The following is a 23,575-nucleotide window of genomic DNA, read 5'->3' on the forward strand; positions in this document are numbered from 1 at the left end:
CATCTTTATTGGAGTATAATTACTTTACAGTGGTGTGTTAGTTTCTGCTTTATAACAAAGTGAATCAGCTATTATACATACACATGTGTCCCCATATCTCTTCCTTCTTGCATCTCCCTCCCATCATCCCTATCCCACCCCTCTAGGTGGTCACAAAGCACCAAGCTGATCTCCCTGTGCTATGTGGCTGCTTCCCGCTAGCTATCTATTTTACATTTGGTAGTGTATATATGTCCATGCCACTCTCTCACTTCGTCCCAGCTTACCCTTCCCTCTCCTTGTGTCCTCAAGTCCATTCTCTACATCTGCGTCTTTATTCCTGTCCTGCTCCTAGGTTCTTCAGAACCATTTTTTTTTTTAGATTCCATATATATGTGTTAGCATACGGTATTTGTTTTTCTCTTTCTGACTTACCTCACTTTGTATGACAGACTCTAGGTCCATCCACCTCACTACAAATAAATCAATTTCATTTCTTTCTATGCCTGAGTAATATTCCATTGTATATATGTGCCACATCTTCTTTATCCATTCATCTGTCAGTGGACACCTATGTTGCTTCCATATCCTGGCTATTGTAAATAGAGCTGCAGTGAACATTGTGGTACATGACTCTTTTTTTTTTTTTTTTTTTACGGTATGCGGGCCTCTCACTGTTGTGGCCTCCCGTTGCGGAGCACAGGCTCCAGACGTGCAGGCTCAGTGGCCATGGCTCACGGGCCCAGCCGCTCCGCAACATGTGGGATCCTCCCGGACCGGGGCACGAACCCGTGTCCCCTGCATCGGCAGGCGGACTCTCAACAACTGCGCCACCAGGGAAGCCCTACATGACTCTTTTTGAATTATGGTTTTCTCAGGGTATATGCCCACTAGTGGGATTGCTGGGTCATATGGTAGTTCTATTTGTAGTTTTTTAAGGAACCTCCATACTGTTCTCCATAGTGGCTGTATCAATTTACATTCCCACAACAGTGCAAGAGGGTTCCCTTTTCTCCACACCCTCTCCAGCATTTATTGTTTGTAGATTTTTTCATGATGCCATTCTGACTGGTGTGAGGTGATACCTCATTGTAGTTTTGATTTGCATTTCTCTAATGATTAATGATGTTGAGCATGCTTTCATGTGTTTGTTGGCACTCTGTGTATCTTCTTTGGAGAAATGTCTATTTAGGTCTTCTGCCCATTTTTGGATTGGGTTGTTTGTTTTTTTGATATTGAGCTGCATGAGCTGCTTGTATATTTGGAGATTAATCCTTTGTCAGTTGCTTCATTTACAAATATTTTCTCCCATTCTGAGGGTTGTCTTTTCGTCTTGTTTATGGTTTCCTTTGCAGTGCAAAAGCTTTGAAGTTTCATTAGGTCCCATTTGTTTATTTTTGTTTTTATTTCCATTTCTCTAGGAGGTGGGTCAAAAAGGATCTTGCTGTGATTTATATCATAGAGTGTTCTGCCTGTGTCTTCCTCTAAGAGTTTTATAGTGTCTGGCCTTACATTTAGGTCTTTAATCCATTTTGAGTTTATTTTTGTGTTAGGGAGTGTTCTAATTTCATTCTTTTACATGTAGCTGTCCAGTTTTCCCAGTACCACTTATTGAAGAGGCTGTCTTTTCTCCATTGTATTCTCATTGTGGTTTTGATTTGAATTTCCCTAAAGGCTAATGATGTTGAGCATCTTTTCATGTGCTTATTGGACATTTGTATATCTTCCCTGGAGAAATACCTGTTCAAACCCTTTGTCCATTTTTAAATTGGGTAATTTTTCTTTATTATTGAGCTGTAAGAGATCTTTATATAATCTAAACACAAGTCCCTTCTCAGATATATGATTTGCAAATATTTTCTCCCATTTTGCAGGTTGTCTTTTTCACTCTCTTGATAGTGTCTGTTGAAACACAAAGGTTTTTGGTTTTGATGAAGTCCAGTTTTATCTACATTTTCTTTTCTTGCTTATGCTTTTGTTGTCATATCTAAGAAAGCTTAGCCCAAGTACTTTTAGGTTTTCTTCTGTGTAGTTTTAGCTTACACATTTAGGTTTGTAATCCATCTTGAATTAATTTTTTTTATATAGTGTAAGGAAAGGGTCCAACTTCATTCTTTTGCATGTAGATATCCATTTAGCCCAGAAAAATTTGTTGAAAAGACTACTCATTACCCATTGAATTGTCTTGGTGCTCTTGTTGAAAATTAATTGACTATAAGTGTAAAGATTTATATCTGAACTCTAAATTCTGTTCCGTTAATATATATGTCTGTCCTTATGCTAATACCACCATATCATTTTTCTTTAAAAAATACTCTTTTCAAAAATAATACATTCCAGGCTTCCCTGGTGGCGCAGTGGTTGAGAGTCCGCCTGCCAATGCAGGGGACACGGGTTTGTGCCCCAGTCCGGGAGGATCCCACATGCCACGGAGCGGCTGGTACCGTGAGCCATGGCCGCTGAGCCTGTGCGTCTGGAGCCTGTGCTCCACAACGGGAGAGACCACAACAGTGAGAGGCCCGTGTACCGCAAAAAATAATAATAATAAAATACATTCCAATTGTAGAAATTTTTTAAAGTACAAAAAGGATAGAAGAACAGAGTTTTTAAAATAGTCTTTTAAAATTCACATACACCTTCTGGATATTCCAAACTTTTTTGTCTTTTCCTTTATAGTTGAGATAACATTATGTATACTGCTCAACTAAAAACTCTCTAAGTCAATATTTTTAATATGTAGTATTTCATTTATGTGCATAATGTGCATATATTATCATTTATTTAACCATTCCACTAATCTTGGACATTTGTTCTTCCATGTTTTTCTTAAAAATAAGGTTTCAGTTACCATATTAGCACTAATAGGTGTTTTACATATACATATATAAATTTGTTTCTGCTCTGTAGAGTGATGTTTTCAGATATAAGAGACAGTAAGGTAAATATTAAAGCACTTTATTGTGACAGAAATCCTGTCTCTTAAGTTTTTCCACGGGCTCTACATTGTTTCCACTAAATCAGTTCAGACTTAAGCTTCATACTGCTGTGGACAAAGAGGATTTTCAGTCACATCCTCACTTTGAAAGATGATGATGATCTCCTCTACTCATAAGTATTCCTTGGTGGGCTTTTTTTCTTTTTAATAGTAGAACAATTACATTTTCGTGTACGTGTGTAATGTAAATCCACAAATATCTGAGTGAGCTGTGCAAGGCCTATGAGAGGCTGAGTTTACCCCAGGTGTTCATATTTGGGGATAAAAAAATATGTAAATAGTTAACTAGTACAAGGCATGCAGTGATAACTGTCAAAGGAGAAGTTCCAGTCAAAATGCGGTTCTGGCTCTCAGCAGGAAGAGTCCCAAAGACGTGGATGCGCTTCCCACCGAGGTGATGAGCTTGGGCATGTAATACAGTTCACTGCACCTCCAATCCCTTATTTCTGTAAAGGTTGGATACTCATTATAGGATTGTTGCGGGGACAATAAAAAATGAGGGTTGAGTTTGTAGCTCAGGCTTTGTCTGCAGAAAGGATACTCAGTAAATAGTAGCTGCCATTTTTTGCGCTTCATGTTGTTATTCTTGTTAGGCTCATGTGGAGTGGGAATGCTTCAATAGACAGATACGGCACCCGAACTGGAAGTTCAAGGCAGGAAAGCATCTGGCTAGTGAGAGAGGAGGAGAAGCAGAGGTGCAAAGGAAGGGCTGTTCCAGCCTGGCTGGAATAGGTTACCTTAATAGTGGGGATAGGAAAGACATTTTTGACTGACCACCATTGGCCCTGGCACCATACTGTTACCAGTTGTTATACTTGGAACTAAAACTGGTCTATGTGAGCTCCCTGGGCATGTTTCAGATGTTTAATAAATACTTGTTGAAAGAATGAGTGGTGAATGAGTCAACCAGGAAATTGTTCTTTCCTTCCTTAAGATTGATAGTTGATGAACTTATTTCTATTTAAATATGTGTGTGTATTTAAATATATATTTAAATGCATCTTGACTCATGTCTGTTTAAATGGAGGCTTTAACGGAAGTAGAAAAATCACGTATATAGTTGTTTTTCAAAAGTTCCATTCTGTATTTAAGGGATAACATACTACCTTTTTGAACTTGCAAGTGATTGGTTAAATGTTCTTGTATTAATTTTTTAAAGAATCATATCAGTTATTAACCAATTTACTAAACATTTTTAATGATACATTGGCTGTGATCACTGTACTTCCAAGTGCTGAGGGTGATAAATTAACAAGGTAAAATAATTTATTTTTATGTCAGTTGGACATTTTCTCCTACTTTAAACTGAAACTAGAAATCCAATGCCAAAAATATCTTTCCAAATGAAAAATAAAAGTTTTAACTCATATTTATATAGCTTACTTTAGGGTACAGAGATCTTTCACATATATTACCTCTTTTATCCTTTTCAAAAGCCCTAAAAGTGTTGGTATTATTATCCCCACTTTCCATTTAGGTAAACTGAGACTCTGAATAGTGAGCAAAGAAATTCAGATCCTCATCATCTCACTCTAAGTTCAGGGGACTTGCTGACTTCCTTTTATCAGTCAGAAAGAAACATTAAATAGCAGGTTTCCCTTTTGTCTGTGGCTACCTAAGAGCCAAGTAAAAATTTAGCACCTTACTTGGTTTAGCATCTTTGATAACTTCTGTCTCTTCCTTTATCCTAGTTGTTTTTAAAAATTCACTTTAGGCCTTTATTCTGCATGTTTTAATATTTTAAGCTGGCAAATTTTTTCTTTAATTAAAGAAACAAGTTGCTTATTCAGTAATGATGTGAGCCTTTTCCGAGGCACTCCTATGAGTGACATTTGTTGCTGGGAGAAAAATATTTAAAGAATGCACCTCAACTGAAATAATATATAATGCTTAGTTCAGAGAAGGTAGAATATAAATTCCAACTATTTTTTATGGCTAAGCCTCATGAAGTGAATTATGAGAAATAATATGTATGAAAAGTGAATTTGGTCTGATTTTAGTTGGCATCAAAGGGACCAGCGTAGCTTAGGTTTAAGCTATTTAAAGAAATGAACTTCAAAAAATTGTTATATGTAAATTTTGGTGTCCAGTAGAGAAAAGCATTTTAAAATGTGCTGATTTGGGTTTCCAGGGAGGATAAAATTAGTATCCTAATTAATGTAACTTTATCAAGGGAAAGGCCAAAATCCTAGAATAAAATGAACTAAAATAAATGCAGCATAGCTGAATATTTAAGAGCAAGTACTATGGATTTAGACTACAAGGTTCAAATGCCAATTTATCACTTTAGCTGTATGATTTTGGGTAAATTACTTAATCTCTCTGTACTTCAGTGTCTTTATCTGTAAAACAGGGAAAATAATACCTATAATTATAATTCCCATCTCTTAGAGTTGTTATAAGGATTAAATAATATTTTTAAAGCATTTAGAATAGTGCCTGGAACTGAGTAAGTACTAAAAAAGTGTTGCTAACTAAATAAAATGCAAAGTACAGTGTAATCTTTGTGATAAAGAAATTCCACATTCCACAAATACAACATGAGGTGAAGATGTGTGGAAGTGGATTACAAGCTAAATGCAAGTTAAGAATAATAAGTAAAGGAGTGGGGGAGTTGCCTTTTAGCTGCATCAGTGAGAGTACCATGTATGAGGAAGGAAAATTCAGACACCTTGTTCACTGTCAGTGAACTTTTAGTTTCAAGTTAAGGTAGTATTTTTTCAAAATAGAAATAACTTTTTTTTATCATATAAATGATTCAATCTCGGTATAAACTTTTTCAAAATACAGAAAAGCATTAAGGAAAACATTAAAACCACTTTGGATTCCATTACTCAGAGATAACCATTGTAATATTTTGGTGAACATTTTTCCAAACATCTATGCAAATAAATATACATGCATAAGTTAAATAGGTAATATTTTACATAAATGGTTTCACATTGTGCATTCTGTTGTGTGTCTTACTTTTTTCATTTAACTGTTTTGTGAAGATAGTTTCATATTGATGAATATAGTTGTATAAAATTTTGTTGTCTGCATTGCATCCTGTTGTGTGGACATTAACAGTTTCCTTGTTGTTGGACACTTAGATTATTTCCAAGATTTGCCTATTATGAACAACATTACAATGAGAGAAGCATCTTTCTACTTAGTTATACCTGTGTTCAGTTATTCCCTTAAGATAAGTATCTCATTGCTAGGTCAAAGAACACATAAATTATAAAGTTTGACATATCTGTTTCTTTATCCTCTTGCCAATGTTGTTTGTTATTAACCTTTTTTATATGAGAGAAGAAACATAATATCTCTGTGCTTTTATTTGTAGCTCTCTGATTATTAGTGAATGTTAAGTTCAGGCATTTCATATTTTATATATATATATATTTCATTTCATATAAATATTATATATATATATTTGCTGTTTCAAGTTCTTTGGTGAATCACCGATACCTTCTGATAAATAATGCCGTAAAAAAAAATTATGGTAGACTGTAGAACCCCCCCAAATGATATAAGATATAAAAAAATAATACATAGGCCTTGCAGGTAAGGGTGAAGAATTTGCTGAGTCACAGATGTGTCAGTTTTCCTCTGTTTTTACCTCCTTTCTTCTCCCAGTCCTCTCTAGGATTGTCAGTTCCCTTGCTGTATAAAAGCAGTCTATGGCAGTAGGACAAAGGCTGGACTGAAGACAGCTTTTGGAAGAAGCATCTAAACTCCCATCTGCCACTGCCTGGCTCACTTCTTCATTCTTTTCCTCTGCTTGGCACTTTTCATCTGCTGTAAAATGTTTCTTTTCTTTCATCTGAGCCCTAAGACTGGTATTATGATTTCTGTTTACTCTCTTGGCGCTTCTGTGGCTCCAAGGAGGGCTGATTGATCATTTACTCTGTGTCAGGCGCTGGGCTGGGCATTGAGGAGAAAAGGTTGAAGAGGACTCCGTTCCTAACCCTGGTGCTGCTTGCCTTCTAGCCAGGGTGACATTGCAATGTAGTATGCACTAATAATGGATGTATGTGTAAAGTTCTTTGGGAAGTACAGTTTTGTTTTGTTTTTTAAATCATCACCTTCAAGCTTTTTGACTTACCAGAACATGATCGAAAAGATTTTAAGATTCTCTAAGAGATCATTTACAAACAGTACGCTGTATGTTGGTGATTCTGTTTACAGAAAATAAGCAAAGATTTATGGAATACCACGTCAGGTAAATAAGGGGTCAAGTCCAATACAAGATGGACTTATAATGATAATACCACCATACATTTAAGGAGTGCTTTATAGTTTTCAAAGTGCTTTCACACAAAAAGCTCATAACTGATCCTCGCAGTTTCTTCTCTGAAGTAGATTTAATAAGAATTTTCAACTTTAATTAAGTTCTTCTTAGGAACTCTTATCATGAGGAAATAATTCTAACTTCCTGAAGACAGTTAAAAGACATTTATCAGGGCTTCCCTGGTGGCACAGTGGTTGAGAATCCACCTGCCAGTGCAGGGGACACGGGTTCATGCCCCGGTCCGGGAAGATACCACATGCTGCGGAGCGGCTGGGCCCGTGAGCCATGGCCGCTGAGCCTGCGCGTCTGGAGCCTGTGCTCCGCAACAGGAGAGGCCACAACAGTGAGAGGCCCGTGTACCTAGGGGTACCTAGAGGCCTGTGTACCTAGCATCTAGGGGATAGGTTAAATAAAGGAATATCCTTAGTCATTAAAAGTTTTATGAAGATTAGATAATAGCAAAGAATTCATTTGTTATTAGTGGAGAAAGAAGGGTACAGAGTTGAATACATATACTACAATTAAAATTATTAAAATAAAAAAGGTAAAGGCACCAAACAAACATTTACCCTTTATGTAGGGGGAGGAATATTGCCCAGAAATATGCTAAAATTGTGGACATGCTTGTCTTGTGGGAGTGTTGCCACTTGATAATTGTGGTGTTGTGTAAGAAATTTCACTCTGGGCCTCAGTGTCCTTATTTATCTAATGAGGCTCCCAAAATTCATTGTACAACAGAACGTTGTTGTTGACGTGTTTTTCTAAATGGCTTTAAAACATTTCTTTGTCCGCACTGTGTTTACATGTACAGATGATAGTTGTATCTCTTTGTTTCCAGACTGCCTTCCTTGCAAGGCTGCTTAGTGTCTTAGCAAGAGCCCTAGATTGTGCGCTAGCCTTAAGCAAAGAGTTGCCTCACAGTGACATTGGGCAAGTCTCTCAATCTTTCTAAGCTCTAGATTCTTTTTTTTTTTTTTTTTTTTTTTTTTTTTGCAGTACGCGGGCCTCTCACTGCTGCGGCCTCTCCCGTCGCGGAGCACAGGCTCCAGACGCGCAGGCTCAGCGGCCATGGCTCATGGGCCCAGCCGCTCTGCGGCATGTGGGATCTTCCCAGACCGGGGCACGAACCCGTGTCCCCTGCATCGGCAGGCGGACTCTCGACCACGGCGCCACCAGGGAAGCCCCTAAGCTCTAGATTCTTTTAAAATAAGGAAGTTGAAGTAAATAACCTCTTCATTTCCTTCTAGCAGTAATGTTCTATGATTCCTCCCAATCTCGTTTTGAGCAAATGCATGATTAAAAAAAAAAAAGAAAGCACAATAAATTGGTTAGGTAGAGGTGATGAGAGTGTAAATTGATGAAATCATTTTAGAAAACACTTTGGCATTTTCCAGTGAACTTGAAGATATGCATATGAGAATGTTTATGGCAGCGCTGTTCGTAATACCCGAAGACTGGAAGCAAGTTGAAAATGTCAGCAATATGTTTGTCTTTAATCATGATATATTTATGTAATGGAGTACTGTGCAGCCATGAAACCATAGCTATATGCAGTGATTAAGGTAAATTTTACAAGCCTAATGTTGAGTAAAAGAAGCACAACAAGAGAGAATCTCCACAAAGTTACTCTTTTTATGTATAGTTCAAAAATGGGCAACATTATACTATATTGGTTGGGATGAAAACTATACAGAAAGCATGGATAGTGAAGAGCTTTGGGGCTATAATGAGAAAGGGGCTCACGGGGAGCTTCTAGGGCGCCAGCGTTCTGTTTCTTGACTAAGTGGTGGTTACACAAGGGTTTGCTTTATCCTTTAAACAATGCATAGCTGTTTTAAGCATTTTGCTATTTGTATGTTGTATCTTGACATTAAACAGTTACAGGATAGCAACAATAAAAAAGTATATATGTGGGAATTCCCTGGCAGTCCAGAGGTTTGGACTTGGTGCTTTCACTGGTCAGGGAACTAATATCCTGCAAGGCATGCAGTGTGGCCAAAAAAAAAAAATATATATATATATATATATATATATATATGACACCATTCTTGTAGTCTTTGAGACATATTTGCCAGTGCTAAGGACTTGATAGTCATTGTCATAAACCAGAAGAAAAAGAATTTTGAAGTAGAGCACTTGGAAGTTCATTTGTCTTAGCTTCATAAATAAGAGTGTCTGCTTTTATTGATTACCTATATGCAAAGCACTTTTTACTCTTTGTCTCTAATTTTCATAATAACGCTTTCAGGTTTTTATTATTATCCTCATTTTACAAATGAGGAAACTGAGGCTTAGGGTAATTAAATAACTCCTTGGTAGAGGAAGAATTTTAAATAAATCACTGAAACAAATCTGCATGGACTATTTTTGGTATTTTTTTTTCTCGTCCATGTTATAGTAAGATAAATTGGAAACAACTTTTGTAACCATTTTAAGATATGTAATATGAAAGTAAGCTCTGAATAAATGAACAGACTGAGTTTTGGATAGATACCTTTTTTTTTTTTCTTTTTTTAGATATCGTTTCTTTGTGCCTAAAAGTATGGAAGATTTCCCAAATGCCTAGTAGTAAATGAGTTTTTGGGTATTTGGACATTTACCACTTGTAGGTCAAGCCCCTGCACTGAGCATTAAAATTGATCTCATTAGAAGAGAAAGTGGGAGAAACAATGTCTACATGTTTTTAAATTTAATTTTATTTTATTTTTATACAGCAGGTTCTTGTTATCTGTTTTATACGTATTAGTGTATACATATCAATCCCAATCTCCCAATTCATCACACCACCACCCCACCCCTCCCCCACTACCCCCCTTGGTGTCCATACGTTTGTTCTCTACATCTGTGTCTCTATTTCTGCCTTGCAAACCGGTTCATCTGTACCATTCTTCTAAATTCCACGTATATGCATTAATATACGATATTTGTTTTTCTCTTTCTGACTTACTTCACTCTGTATGACAGTCTCTAGGTCCACCCATGTCTCTACAAATGACCCAATTTCGTTCCTTTTAATGGCTGAGTAATATTCCATTGTATATATGTACCACATCTTCTTCCATTCATCTGTCAATGGGCATTTAGGTTGCTTCCATAACTTGGCTATTGTAAATAGTGCTGCAATGAACATTGAGGTGCAAGTGTCTTTTTTTTTTTTTTTTTTTTTTTTTGCGGTACACGGACCTCTCACTGTTGTGGCCTCTCCCGTTGCGGAGCACAGGCTCTGGACGCGCAGGGTCAGCCGCCATGGCTCACGGGCCCAGCCGCTCCATGGCATGTGGAATCTTCCCGGACTGGGGCACGAACCCGTGTCCCCTGCATCGGCAGGCAGACTCTCAACCACTGCACCACCAGGGAAGCCCACAAGTGTCTTTTTGAATTATGGTTTTCTCTGGGTATATGCCCAGTAATGGGATTCCTGGGTCATATGGTAATTCTATTTTTCATTTCTTAAGGAACCCCCATACTGTTCTCCGTAGTGGCTTATCAATTTACATTCCCACCAACAGTGCAAGAGGATTCCCTTTTCTCCATACCCTCTCCAGCATTTGTTGTTTGTAGATTTTCTGAAGATGCCCATTCTAACTGGTGTGAGGTGATACCTCATTGTAGTTTTGATTTGCATTTCTCTAATAATTAGTGACGTTGAGTAGCTTTTCGTGTGCCTCTTGGCCATCTGTATGTCTTCTTCAGAGAAATGTCTGTTTAGGTCTTCTGCCCATTTTTTGATTGCATTGTTTGTTTTTTTAATATTGAGCTACATGAGCTGTTTATATATTTTGGAGATTAATCCTTTGTTGATTCATTTGCAAATATTTTCTCCCATTCTGAGGGTTGTCTTTTCGTCTTGTTTATAGTTTCCTTTGCTGTGCAAAAGCTTTTAAGTTTCATTAGGTACCATTTCTTTATTTTTGTTTTTATTTCCATCACTCTGGGGGTGGATCAAAAAAGATCTTGCTGTGATTTATGTCAAAGAGTGTTATTTCTATGTTTTCCTCTAAGAGTTTTATAGTGTCCGGTCTTACATTTGTGTCTTTAATCTATTTTGAGTTTATTTTTGTGTATGATGTTAGAGAGTGTTCTAATATCAATCTTTTACATGTAGCTGTCCAGTTTTCCCAGCACCACTTATTGAAGAGACTGTCTTTTCTCCATTGTATATCCTTGCCTCCTTTGTCATAGATTAGTTGACCATAGGTGTGTGGGTTTATCTCTGGGCTTTCTATCCTATTCCATTGATCTATATTTCTGTTTTTGTGCCAGTACCATATTGTCTTGATTAATGTAGCTTTGTAATACAGTCTGAAGTCAGGGAGTCTGATTCCTCCAGCTCTGTTTTTTTCCTCAAGATTGCTTTGGCTATTTGGGGTCTTTCGTGTCTCCATACAAATTTTAAGATTTTTTTTGTCCTAGTTCTGTAAAAAAAAATGCCATTGGTTAATTTGATAGGGATTGCATTGAATCTGTAGATTGCTTTGGGTAGTATAATCATTTTCACAATATTGATTCTTCCAATCCAAGAACATAGTATAATCTCTCCATCTGTTTGTGTCATCTTTGCTTTCTTTCATCAGTGTCTTACAGTTTTCTAAGTACATGTCTTTTATCTCCTAGGTAGGTTTATTCCTAGGTATTTTATTCTTTTTGTTGCAATGGTGAATGGGATTGTTTCCTTAATTTCTCTTTCTGATCTTTCGTTGTTAGTGTATAGGAATGCAGGAGATTTCTGTGCATTAATTTCATATCCTGCAACTGTACCAAATTCATTGATTAGCTCTAGTAGTTTTCTGGTGGCATCTTTAGGATTATTTATGTATAGTATCATGTCATCTGCAAACAGTGACAGTTTTACTTCTTCTTTTCCAGTTTGTATTCCTTTTATTTCTTTTTCTTCTCTGATGGCCGTGGCTAGGACTTCCAAAACCATGTTGAATAATAGTTTTGAGAGTGGTCATCCTTGTCTTGTTCCTGATCTTAGAAGAAATGCTTTCAGTTTTTCACCATTAAGAATGATGTGTGCTGTGGGTTTGTTGTATATGGCCTTAACTATGTTGAGGTAGGTTCCCTGTATGCCCGCTTTCTGGAGAGTTTTTATCATAAATCGGTGTTGAATTTTGTCAGAAGCTTTTTCTGCATCTATTGAGGTGATCATATGGTTTTTACTCTTCAATTTGTTAATATGGTGTATCACATTGATTCATTGATTGAATTCTATAAGACATTTAGCTCTTTAAATATTTGATAGAATTCACCTGTGAAGCCATCTGATCCTGGACTTTTGTTTGCTGGAAGATTTTTATTTTTATTTTTGCGGTACGCCTCTCACTGCTGTGGCCTCTCCCGTTGCGGAGCACAGACTCCGGACGCGCAGGCTCAGCGGCCATGGCTCACGGGCCCAGCCGCTCCACGGCATGTGGGATCCTCCCGGGCTGGGGCATGAACCCGTGTCCCCTGCATCGGCAGGCGGACTCTGAACCACTGCGCCACCGGGAAGCCCCCTGCTGGAAGATTTTTAATCACAGTTTCAATTTCGTTACTTGTGGTTGATTGCTCTGCTCATATTTTCTATTTCTTCCTGGTTCAGTCTTGGAAGGGTATACCTTTCTAAGAATTTGTCCATTTCTTCCAGTTTGTCCATTTTATTGGTATAGAGTTGCTTGTAGTAGTCTCTTATGATGCTTTGTATTTCTGTGGTGTCCATTGTAACTTCTCCTTTTTCATTTCTAATTTTATTGATTTGAATCCACTCCCTCTTTTTCTTGATGAGTTTTATCAATTCTGTTTATCTTCTCAAAGAACCAGCTTTTAGTTTTATTGATCTTTGATATTGTTTTCTTTGTTTCTATTTCATTTATCTCTGCTCTGATCTTTATGATTTCTTTCCTTCTATTAACTTTGGATTTTGTTTGTTCTTCTCTCATTCCTTTAGGTGTAAGTTTAGATTGTTTATTTGAGACTTTTCTTGTTTTTTGAGATAGGATTGTATTGCTATAAAGTTCCCTCTTAGAACTGCTTTTGCTGCATCCCATAGGTTTTGGATCATCATGTTTTCATTGTCATTTGTCTCTAGGTAGTTTTTGACTTCCTCTTTGATTTCTTCAGTGATCTCTTGGTTATTTAGTAACGTATCATTTAGCCTCCGTGTGTTCATGTTTTTTACATTTTTTCCCTGAAATTTATTTCTGATCTCATAGCATTGTGGTTGGAAAAGATGCTTGATATGATTTTGATTTTCTTAAATTTACTGAGGCTTGATTTGTGACCCAAGATGTGATCTATTCTGGAGAATGTTCTGTGTGCACTTGAGAAGAAAGTGTAATCTGCTGTTTTCAGATGAAATGTCCTATAAATATCAATTAAATCTATCTGGTCAAAAAAAAAATCTGTCTGGTCTATTGTGTCATTTAAAGCTTGTGTTTCCTTATTAATTTTCTGTCTGGATGATCTGTGCATTGGTGTAAGTGAGGTGTTAAAGTCCCCCACTATTATCGTGTTACTGTCAATTTCCTCTTTTATAGCTGTTAGCAGTTGCTGTATGTATTGAGGTGCTCCTATGCTGGGTGCATATATTTTTATAATTGTTATATCTTCTTGGATTGATCTCTTGATCATTATGTAGTGTCCTTCCTTGTCTCTTATAACATTCTTTATTTTAAAGTCTATTTTATCCGATATGAGTATTGCTACTCCAGCTTTCTTTTGATTTTCATTTGCATGGAATATCTTTTTCCATCCCCTCACTTTCAGTCTGTATGTGTCCCTAGGTCTGAAGTTGGGTCTCTTGTAGACAGCATATATATGGGTCTTCTTTTTGTATCCATTCAGCGAGCCTGTGTCTTTTGGTTGGAGCATTTAATCCATTCACGTTTAAGGTAATTATGGATATGTACGTTCCTATTACCATTTTCTCAATTGTTATGGGTTTGTTTTTGTAGGTCCTTTTCTTCTCTTGTGTTTACCACCTAGAGAAGTTCCTTTAGCATTTGTTGGAGAGCTGGTTTGGTGGTGCTGAATTCTCTTAGCTTTTGCTTGTCTGTAAAGCCTTTGATTTCTCCATCGAATCTGAATGAGAACCTTGCCAGGTAGAGTAATCTTGGTTGTAGGTTCTTCCCTTTCATCACTTTAAGTATAACATGCCAGTCCCTTCTGGCTTGTAGAGTTTCTGCTGAGAAATCAGCTGTTAACCTTATGGGAGTTCCCTTATATGTTATTTGTTGTTTTTCCCTTGTTGCTTTTAACAATTTTTCTTTGTCTTTAATTTTTGTCAATTTGATTACTATGTGTCTCGGCGTGTTTCTCCTTGGGTTTATCCTGCCTGGAACTCTGCGCTGCCTGGATTTGGGTGGCTATTTCCTTTCCCATGTTAGGGAAGCTTTTGACTATAATCTCTTCATATATTTTCTCGGGTCCTTTCTCTCTCTTCTCCTTCTGGGACCCCTGTAATGGGAATGTTGTTGCATTTAATGTTGTCCCAGAGGTCTCTTAGGCTGTCTTCATTTCTTTTCATTCTTTTTTCTTTATTCTGTTCCGTGGCAGTGAATTCCACCATTCTGTTCCAGGTCATTTATCTATTCTTCTGCTTCAGTTTTTCTTCTATTGATTCCTTTAGTGTATTTTTCATTTCAGATATTGGATTGTTTATCTGTTTGTTTGTTCTTTAATTCTTCTAGGTGTTTGTTCTTTAATTCTTCTAGGTCTTTGTTAAACATTTCTTGCATCTTCTCAATCTTGGCCTCCATTCTTTTTCCAGCATCCTGGATCATCTTCACTGTCATTATTCTGAATTCTTTTCTGGAAGGTTGCCTATCTCCACTTCATTTAGTTGTTTTTCTGGGTTTTTATCTTGTTCCTTCATCTGGTTCATAGTCCTCTGCCTTTTCATTTTGTCTGTCTTTCTGTGAATGTGGTTTTTGTTCCACAGGCTGCAGGATTGTAGTTCTTTTTGCTTCTGCTGTCTGCCCTCTGGTGGATGAGGCTATCTAAGAGGCTTGTGCAAGCTTCCTGATGGGAGTGGGTAGAACTGGGTGTTGCTCTGGTGGGCAGAGCTCAATAAAAGTTTAATCCTCTTGTCTGCCGTTTGGTGGGCTGAGTTCCCTCCCTGTTGTTGTTTGGCCTGAGGCGACCCAGCACTGGAGCCTACAGGCTCTTTGGCGGGGCTAATGGCGGACTCTGGGAGGGCTAATGCCAAGGAGTGCTTCCCAGAACTTCTGTTGCCAGTGTCCTTGTCCCTGCGGGGTGAGCTACAGCTGCCCTCTAGCTCTGCAGGAGACCCTCCAACACTAGCAGGTAGGTCTGGTTCAGTCTCTTATGGGGTCACTGCTCCTTCCCCTGGGTTCTCATGTGCACACTACTTTGTGTGTGCCCTCCCAAGAGTGGAGTCTCTGTTTCCCCCAGTCCTGGCAAAGTCCTGCAGTCAAATCCCGCTAGCCTTCAAAGTCTGATTCCTGGGAATTCCTCCTCCCATTGCCAGACCCCCAGCTTGGGAAGCCTGATGTGGGGCTCAGAACCTTCACTCCAGTGGGTGGACTTCTGTGGTATAATTGTTCTCCATTTTGTGAGTCACCCACCCAGCGGTTATGGGATTTGATTTTATTGTGATTGCGCCCCTTCACCCGTCTCATTGCAGCATCTCCTTTGTCTTTGGATGTGGGGTATCTTTTTTGGTGAGTTCCAGTATTTTCCTGTCGATGATTGTTCAGCAGTCAGTTGTGATTCTGGTGCTCTCACAAGAGGGAGTGAGCACACGTCCTTCTATTCCACCATCTTGAACCAATCTCCAATGTCTACATTTTTGATACATTAATTGTCGTGGTCACTTTATCCAAAGTTTACTGATCTATGACCACTAAACTAAGCACTAAAAGGAAATTACTTTGTCTAGCTAAGCCAAAAAAGATTATTTTACATCTAGTTTGTAATGTCACTTAGGATTCTTCCTAAAGGCTTGTGAACCTTCGCCTTCTTTTAATAAGTCTTCATAATAAGGTCCCCTGAGAGTGAAATCATCTGAGTAGAATGTGCCTGTGTCTTAAAATATGATAAACATCACTTCATTGTATTTAGGAGATTAAAAGAGACTTAAAACACGTAAATGTTACTTTCAGGTTATTACAGCCAAGGAAGCCTATGGCCCAGCTATCCAAACAGCTTAGCTTCAGCAAGTTGTGAGCAGCGGGTTAGCCAAATTGGTTAGCCCACTTTAAGACTGACTATACTGTCTTTTGAGTTGACCTTTAACTTATGATATAGAATATAATTGTTTCATTTCTGAGGCACATTTATGTGTCCCTTTGCCCCAACACTAATTCATCATCTGCTTTATAGTAATTCCACTCAGACGTCACCATCAAGCACACTGGAGGCTACTAAATGATGTGATTTCCTAATCAGTGACATTAGTTTATATCTCCTTATTAAGATACCCATTAAATTCATACTGGGAGAGATAACATGAACACTAATGCACTTTACATCTTCCATCAGTGCTTTTTTATTTATTTCTATAAAGGAGTTATTAATATCTGAATTTAAGAGTACAAGAGAATGCAAAGCTTTTTTGCACAGAGTTCAGATGTTCTGTGAACATCTCTGGTAAGATGTGGAAGATGTGAAAAGCAAAAACATTCATTATTATGTTGTCATTTTTATTCTCTCTCCCTCTCTAAAACATAGCCATTAAAATATACATAATACCATTTATTTTAAAAGTTAGTTAATATCTTACTTTCATATAATCTCCTTCTAATTTTAATTTGAAGCTCAGAATATATACAGAATTTTGTGTGCCTTTTGAATATGATGGCCAGAAAGTATAATTGAATGTACTGTACTAGGCTCTGGTGGGTGAGGGGTTATACAAGAAGATGCCCCTATGAAAATTAGTCCACATGTATATAAAATCTAATTGTTCTGATGAATTCCCCACCGAACTGCCTTAACCAAGAAAGATATTCAGTAAATATCTCTCCATTTCCATTCATTAGCGTATGCATTTGAGACAGTTGGCAAAGTGGCTAATGTGACTTTCCATTTGAGGAATCCATAAACTACTACTGCCTTCAGGGCCTATGGCAGCAACATGGTACCCTTTGTTTTGCTTTGGGGTTTTGCTATTACTGCTTTTTCAAAACTGGTAATATGAAGTAAATAATACCAAGAAGTGGCACTTTGGCAAATCTGTTAGCACATACACTTCTGTTAGTCTTACTATCAACATCATTACCTTCCACCTTTGGTCCTCACTCTTAGTGTGTTATTATCCCAGGTGCAGAAAGAGAAAGGCAGTGGCAGCCTTTTTCGTTTGCTACTTGTATCAGACTTTCTCTACTGTGAGTAAAACACAATGTCTTAGACTCACTGTATTTAATTTTATATTAACACTCTCTTGCCCCCCAAATAATCACATGGTTCAATACTAGTACCCACATTTACTAGAGCTGCATTAGTTTGGATTTAACAAGAAGCCGACTTCAAGAGGGGATTAGATGGACAAACGATTTATTGAAAGAGGGAGTGGAGGAAGGTGGGAAGAGCCTTCAGACTGCAATGCAGATATGATACTTGTAGAAGGAGAGAGGGAAGGAAGGAGCACTAAGTAGGAAGATTCTTGGACTGCAACTCAGTTCTAAGAAAGGTTCATCCAGGTTGATGGGAAGTCTTCAGCGAAAGTTGCCCATTGGAGGAGCCCCGTGTTTCACCGAAGTGGGCCTACCTCAGCAGCATTGTTGTGCACAGTCATTGTCTGGGAGCAGCCTGTAGGAAGTCTGGCATGAATGCAGTAAGGATCCAGAGGTGCAGTAGCTGGAGCCATCAGCCTGCATGTATATACCCTACTGCAGAAGATCTAAGGGACACGTTTTATGACTTCCATACCAGTTCATGACTTCAGGTAAATTTAGCACCTACTGCCAATACAGGGTTACTGTAAAGGTTAAATAATGTATTTTAAAACCTTGGAACATGATAATAATAAATGTTAGCTCTTTTTCTGCCTCCCCACCCTCCACTTCTAATAGAATATGATAATTTTCTAACTTACTTTACTTAGAAGAATATCATTAGGGTAGAAAATGTGCCAAGGTTGTCTATAGCAGTGCTACTCAAAGTGTGTTCTCCAGACCAGCACGTTACCAGGCTGCAGCAAAAGTAATGAACTTATACCAAATGTAAGTCAGCTATGTCAATAAACACACTACTTATTCCAGGTGCAATTTGTTTTTCATATCAAGACAATGAAGGAAGCACTGTGTTTAGTTATATTCCAGCACAAGCTCCTTATTTAATGCGTATTGGCACTTTGAATAGCATTGGGGTTTAGTCAAATATAAGAAGCAAAATATAATATCCTTTTAAAAATCAGATTTTCTTTTTCACTCTATATGCGACTTCATTATATATATTTCTGCTTGTCTGCTACCGAGGAAACCACTCAAAGCCGGGCATTGGCAATTCATGTTACTTATGTCAGTGGCAGCCAATGGCACCGTTAGCATTTGTCAGCTTCAGGGCCTGTGACCAAATACCAAAAGTAGGCAGGTTTGTCACTGTCATATTTCTAGGCCCTTTTTCCCAACTCATTTACCAGCAAATATTCATTGACCTTCCACCACCTGCCAGATACCATGTGCCTGCTGACACCCAGTGTTCTCACGCTGCTGTGTTACAGCCTTGCGAGCCCCCAAGTTTGATGCGCCACCAAAATCTACTTTCCCACACAGTTCCAGGGAACTGAAAGTCCCATTCCCTCAGTAACACAAAGGTGACTTTATCTCCTAGTTACATATTTGCAATTTAAAATTTGAGCCTCTTACTGGAATGATGTAAGACACAGTTTTGAACTATGGATGCACTACCCTAATCCATGAGCTGTAATCTTTCTTTAGTTCTGTTCACCGTGTATACCAGAAATACTTGTCATCACACATCTGTAAAGCTGCTGACCTCTGCCCTAAAGTGGGTGTTGAATTTTCCCACAACCTTTTACTTTGGTAACCTTCTGCCATGGAATGACCGTGGGCATGGAGACGTGAATCCAGGAAGCCAGTCAGACCTGTTCCTTGTATGTTTAAGGATTTAAAGTATTGGCTGTATATTGTTTTTAATTGCAGGCATCCTTTGATACTTGAAACTAATTAGCTGGAGGCTTGGTGTATTTTTTTCCTATGTATTCCCAGATCTTTGGTGGTTTGTTAACGTGATGTAGTAGACTAGGAATATCTACTTTTGCCTTCAGACTTTTGAAAACTAAAGTGCATGTTTCATAAAATTAAAGTGTCCCAAGAGTCAGTTAATGTAAAGCAATATTTTACCAAGGTCATAAGTGATTTAATATGAAAGATCATATTTTATTGTAACCATAACAGACTTAACAAAACCTAGGCAGACAAATTGCTGGTTTAGAAATGATCTGAACTTATTTTTCCCAAAAAAACAAAACCCACGAGATTGTGTATATAAGGCAACAGGCATTATTTCATTGATCCCCAAGGTTGTGGATCTAGCAGCAACTATTATAGTGTGCTTTGTTTTTATTATTGCTCTGTTTAGTTAGTCATCCAAATTCTAGCCATTTCTGTTTATAGCAAGATACAGCACATAGCCCAGGCAGCACAGCTAGTCATACCTTTTTATTGATGTAATTTGACTTATTTTGGTTCCTTTCCTAGTGTCTAACATTTTGTGAAGCCCTGACATAAATTATTGGCTTGTATAACCCACTGCATCACCTTCACCCAGAGATTTGCTGCCTGTGCAGTTCCTTAATTTTCAAGTGTGCGAGATTTATTTTTCCTTAGTGAGTCCTAATGTTTCTGCATGCACATGCACACATGCTTGTGAATGTGTGTGGGTACATAGGAATGCCAGTGAGAAAGTCAAACATATTCTTGGTTAATTCCTGCATGAGATTCTGGAGAAATCTTTAAACTTATAGATACTGGTTGCTGTGTTCTCAGATTGACTTGATCATAACCAATATGGTGGTATTTTTAAATTTTTTTCCAGTTTTGCTTATTTTTCCAAGGAATTCTGACTAATCAGGACTCTACACTTCATCTCTCTCAGTGAATACTTATTGACTGCATAGCTGACCAGTTGATATTCCCTAAGCCAATGTAAATGCGTAAGATACTCCTACAAGTGTTGTGTATCAGACAAGGCACTTCAGTCCTATAAGACCCTATAAGATAGAAGGAATTGTCTCCACTTTAAAAATGAGGACTTTGAAGCTCAGAAAACTTGAACACCTTACCCAAAGTCATACAGTTTATAAATGAAGGATCAGGATACTTTATCAAAAGACCTTTATGTATATTATTTTATTTGATCCTTATAACAGTCCTGGAGGTGGACAGAATAAATTCTTTTCTATGCTGTTGAGTACGTGGTCACTACAATGGACCTGGTTCAGTCCAGTACTGTCCTCTGAACTCTGATATTACTTGGCATTTGTTTAAAGTTTATAGGCCGGTAATGGCATTGGCCACACCATTTTAGTGCCCCTGTGGTTTTCCGGTGGATAGTTTTGTTAAGTGATTCTCTGTTGTCCCCAAGGTAGAGTCCCTGCTCAGATACTTGGTGTTCATGTAAGCACTCTTATAATGAAAAAACAACGGGGTGGGTCGGGGGGGGGAAAGCCTTGCAAATCTGTTCTTGTCAACCACCTGCTTAAAACCTTCAAATAGTTTCCACAGGCTACCTTCCCACAACCTTTCCCCCTCAAAAACAACAACGAAAGGACAAAGGCTTCACATGATCTGTCTTCTTCCTCCCTTTTCAGCCTCACCTTCTGCTCCCACTTACCCCGGCTACTAGCCCTTTATGCCAGGAAAGCTGAACTGCTTCACTGAGGTGAGGCCCACCTTCCACTTTTGCTTTTTTACCCCCTTTTACCCCCTTTGCCTGATATCTCCCCTTGTCATCCATGTGCTAAACTTCCATTCAGTCTCCACTGTACAGCTCTGCAGTCTTCTCTTCTATGAAGCCTTTCTTTCCTGAACAGAGTTATTGTTCATCGTCTGTTCTCCCTGCAGAACTTAAAAAAAAAAAAAAAAAAGAAAAACTCAATTGGGAATTCCCTGGCGGTCCAGTGGTTAGGACTCCCCAGGTTCCATCCCTGGTCAGGGAACTAAGATCTCACAAGCCTCACAGCGCAGCCAAAAAAAACCTCAGTCAAATATATCAATATTTTTACATTTCTCTTGTTATCTATTGTGTGTGTTTATATCTCCCCTACTAGACTAATAAACTCTTTAAGGATGAGAGACCAAAGCTTACTCATCCCTTTATCCTAACACAGTGCCCAGCACGAAAAATGGACTCAGGAAAGGTTTGTACCTAGAAGACAAAAGGAATCATGACCTTCCTCTGTGGATTAAGGACTAAGAATTCAACACTGAAAGGAAGAACTTGACATTTAAAAGGAGAGGGTGGTACACATTGGTATCAAATGAAATTACTGTCTTCACTTATAAATGTGCTGGGCTTTGCCTGTGTCTAGGAAGATAATGCAGGGCTTTGAGAAGTGGAGTGAGATTAAAGAGAAATTATACAGTGAGTAAGCATTTTCCCCAAAACTATTCCTTTGGTAATAAGTTGTTATAAGTTATTGAGTACCTTTTTCTCTTCTAGTTAAACAGAGAGCTGACAAATGTTTTCAAAGTGTTATCAGCATTTGCTAATAGTTTGTCTTTCACTGACACTTTTATTTAATTATTTCAGATGTAGTAGTAAATTACTGCCCTTGTGTGTAATTCAACTAGTGGCAATATTGGGCAGATTGTTACCAACTCACCAGGATGTGTGACATGATGCCACTTGAAACTCTGAAAATGGAGGGGAAGGGATTGTGTCTTTAGATAACTCAGCCGTGGAGTTCTGGACCATTAAAATTGTACATGCTGTTAAAGAGTCAAATAGTTCCTTAAGGTTTATTATGAAAAACAGTATTTCTCCTTGTTCCCCAAAAGCAAACACTTTTCGATAATTTTAACAGATTCTCTTAGTATTTGTCTCCAAATAACTAAATAACCTGACAGTATTGATGCTTCTTGGGTTTTGTTTTAGGATTACCAGTGATTCCTTCAGTGAAGGATGAGAATTTAGCTCCCTTTCACCACCTCTTTACTGCAGCTATATTCCATTCTACCAATATATGTTAGTATTTAAATTACTAGTTCTATGTAAATTTCCCTCATAGATAAGAATGCAGTATAGTATACTATGATTACTTTTTTCCTACCTAATATTTTCTGTTTTCTTTGAAGTTTATGATTCTCTTATTTTTACTTTGATTAGTTTTCAGTATGCTTATAGCTAATTCTACCCCAAATTCTCCACCAGTTATCTAAATCTCCTTTCAAAATGTTCAGACATATCAGATGTACAATCTGTTACTTGTCAGGTATTCAGTCAATTTAATCTTTGGAAGAAATCTCTCCTGAAGCCTTCTGACATGCTTCAGTCTCTATGCCTTTACTATAATCCTAGGGGGATTCCCATCACTTCTCTTATGTTGAAATCCATTTCTCGAATGGATTCCATGTCTTCCTCTTTCTCAGTGTACTCTCTTGTTTTGTTGGCGAATATCCTCCTATAGCTTCCTGAGAAGAGGTAAATTATAGTGACTTTGTAAATATAAAAATATCTTTATTCTTTTTGGCTGGGTATGGAATTAGGCTGGAAAAAAATATCTATATATATGTATATATAGATAGATTTTTTTGGAAGAATTTTCAAGTGGTTGCTCCATTATATTTTAGCTTCTGGTGTTACTTTTGAGAAACCTAAAGATATTGAATGTGATCTATTTACTTATTTTTTCTTTGCTTTGTTTTCTTTCTGGAAATTTGTAGGAACTCCTCAGTGTTTTAAAATTTCAGACTGATGGGCCTTTGAGATTATTTTTATCCATTGTGCTAGGTACTCAGTGGATCCTTTCAGTCTGAAAATTCATGTCATTAAGTTCTGGGAAATTTCTTTGAATTACTTCATTGATGATTTCTTCTTTATTTTCTCTTCTCTTTCTAGGCTACATTATATTTAGGTGTTCGATCTCCCATACTGATCCTCTAATGTTCTTATCTCTTCTCTCCTGTTTTTCATCTCTTTGTCTTTTTCTTCTGACTCCTCAGAGATTCCCTTAACTTTATGTCTTGCCCTTCTATTTTTTGTTTTTCATATTTCGCTTTCATATTTTAAATTGTTAAGAACTTTTTCTCCGAATAGCATCATGTGTGTAGTATCCTCTTTTATGCATCTCAGCATATTAATGGTTTTTAAAATTTTTATTCTTGTTTCTGTTTTCGGTTTGATCTTGATACTATAAT

The 23,575-nt window shown here is 37.7% G+C and overlaps 1 protein-coding gene across 9 annotated transcripts in view; it reads left to right on the plus strand.

Annotated features, from left to right (window-relative positions):
- The window catches only part of UVRAG (UV radiation resistance associated), a 373,872-nt gene that overhangs the window by 296,013 nt on the left and 54,284 nt on the right, over positions 1-23,575 (plus strand). The window lies entirely within an intron of this gene.

The sequence above is a fragment of the Orcinus orca genome, chromosome 8, assembly GCF_937001465.1.
Source record: "Orcinus orca chromosome 8, mOrcOrc1.1, whole genome shotgun sequence".
In the NCBI taxonomy this organism is placed as follows: Eukaryota; Metazoa; Chordata; class Mammalia; order Artiodactyla; family Delphinidae; genus Orcinus; species Orcinus orca.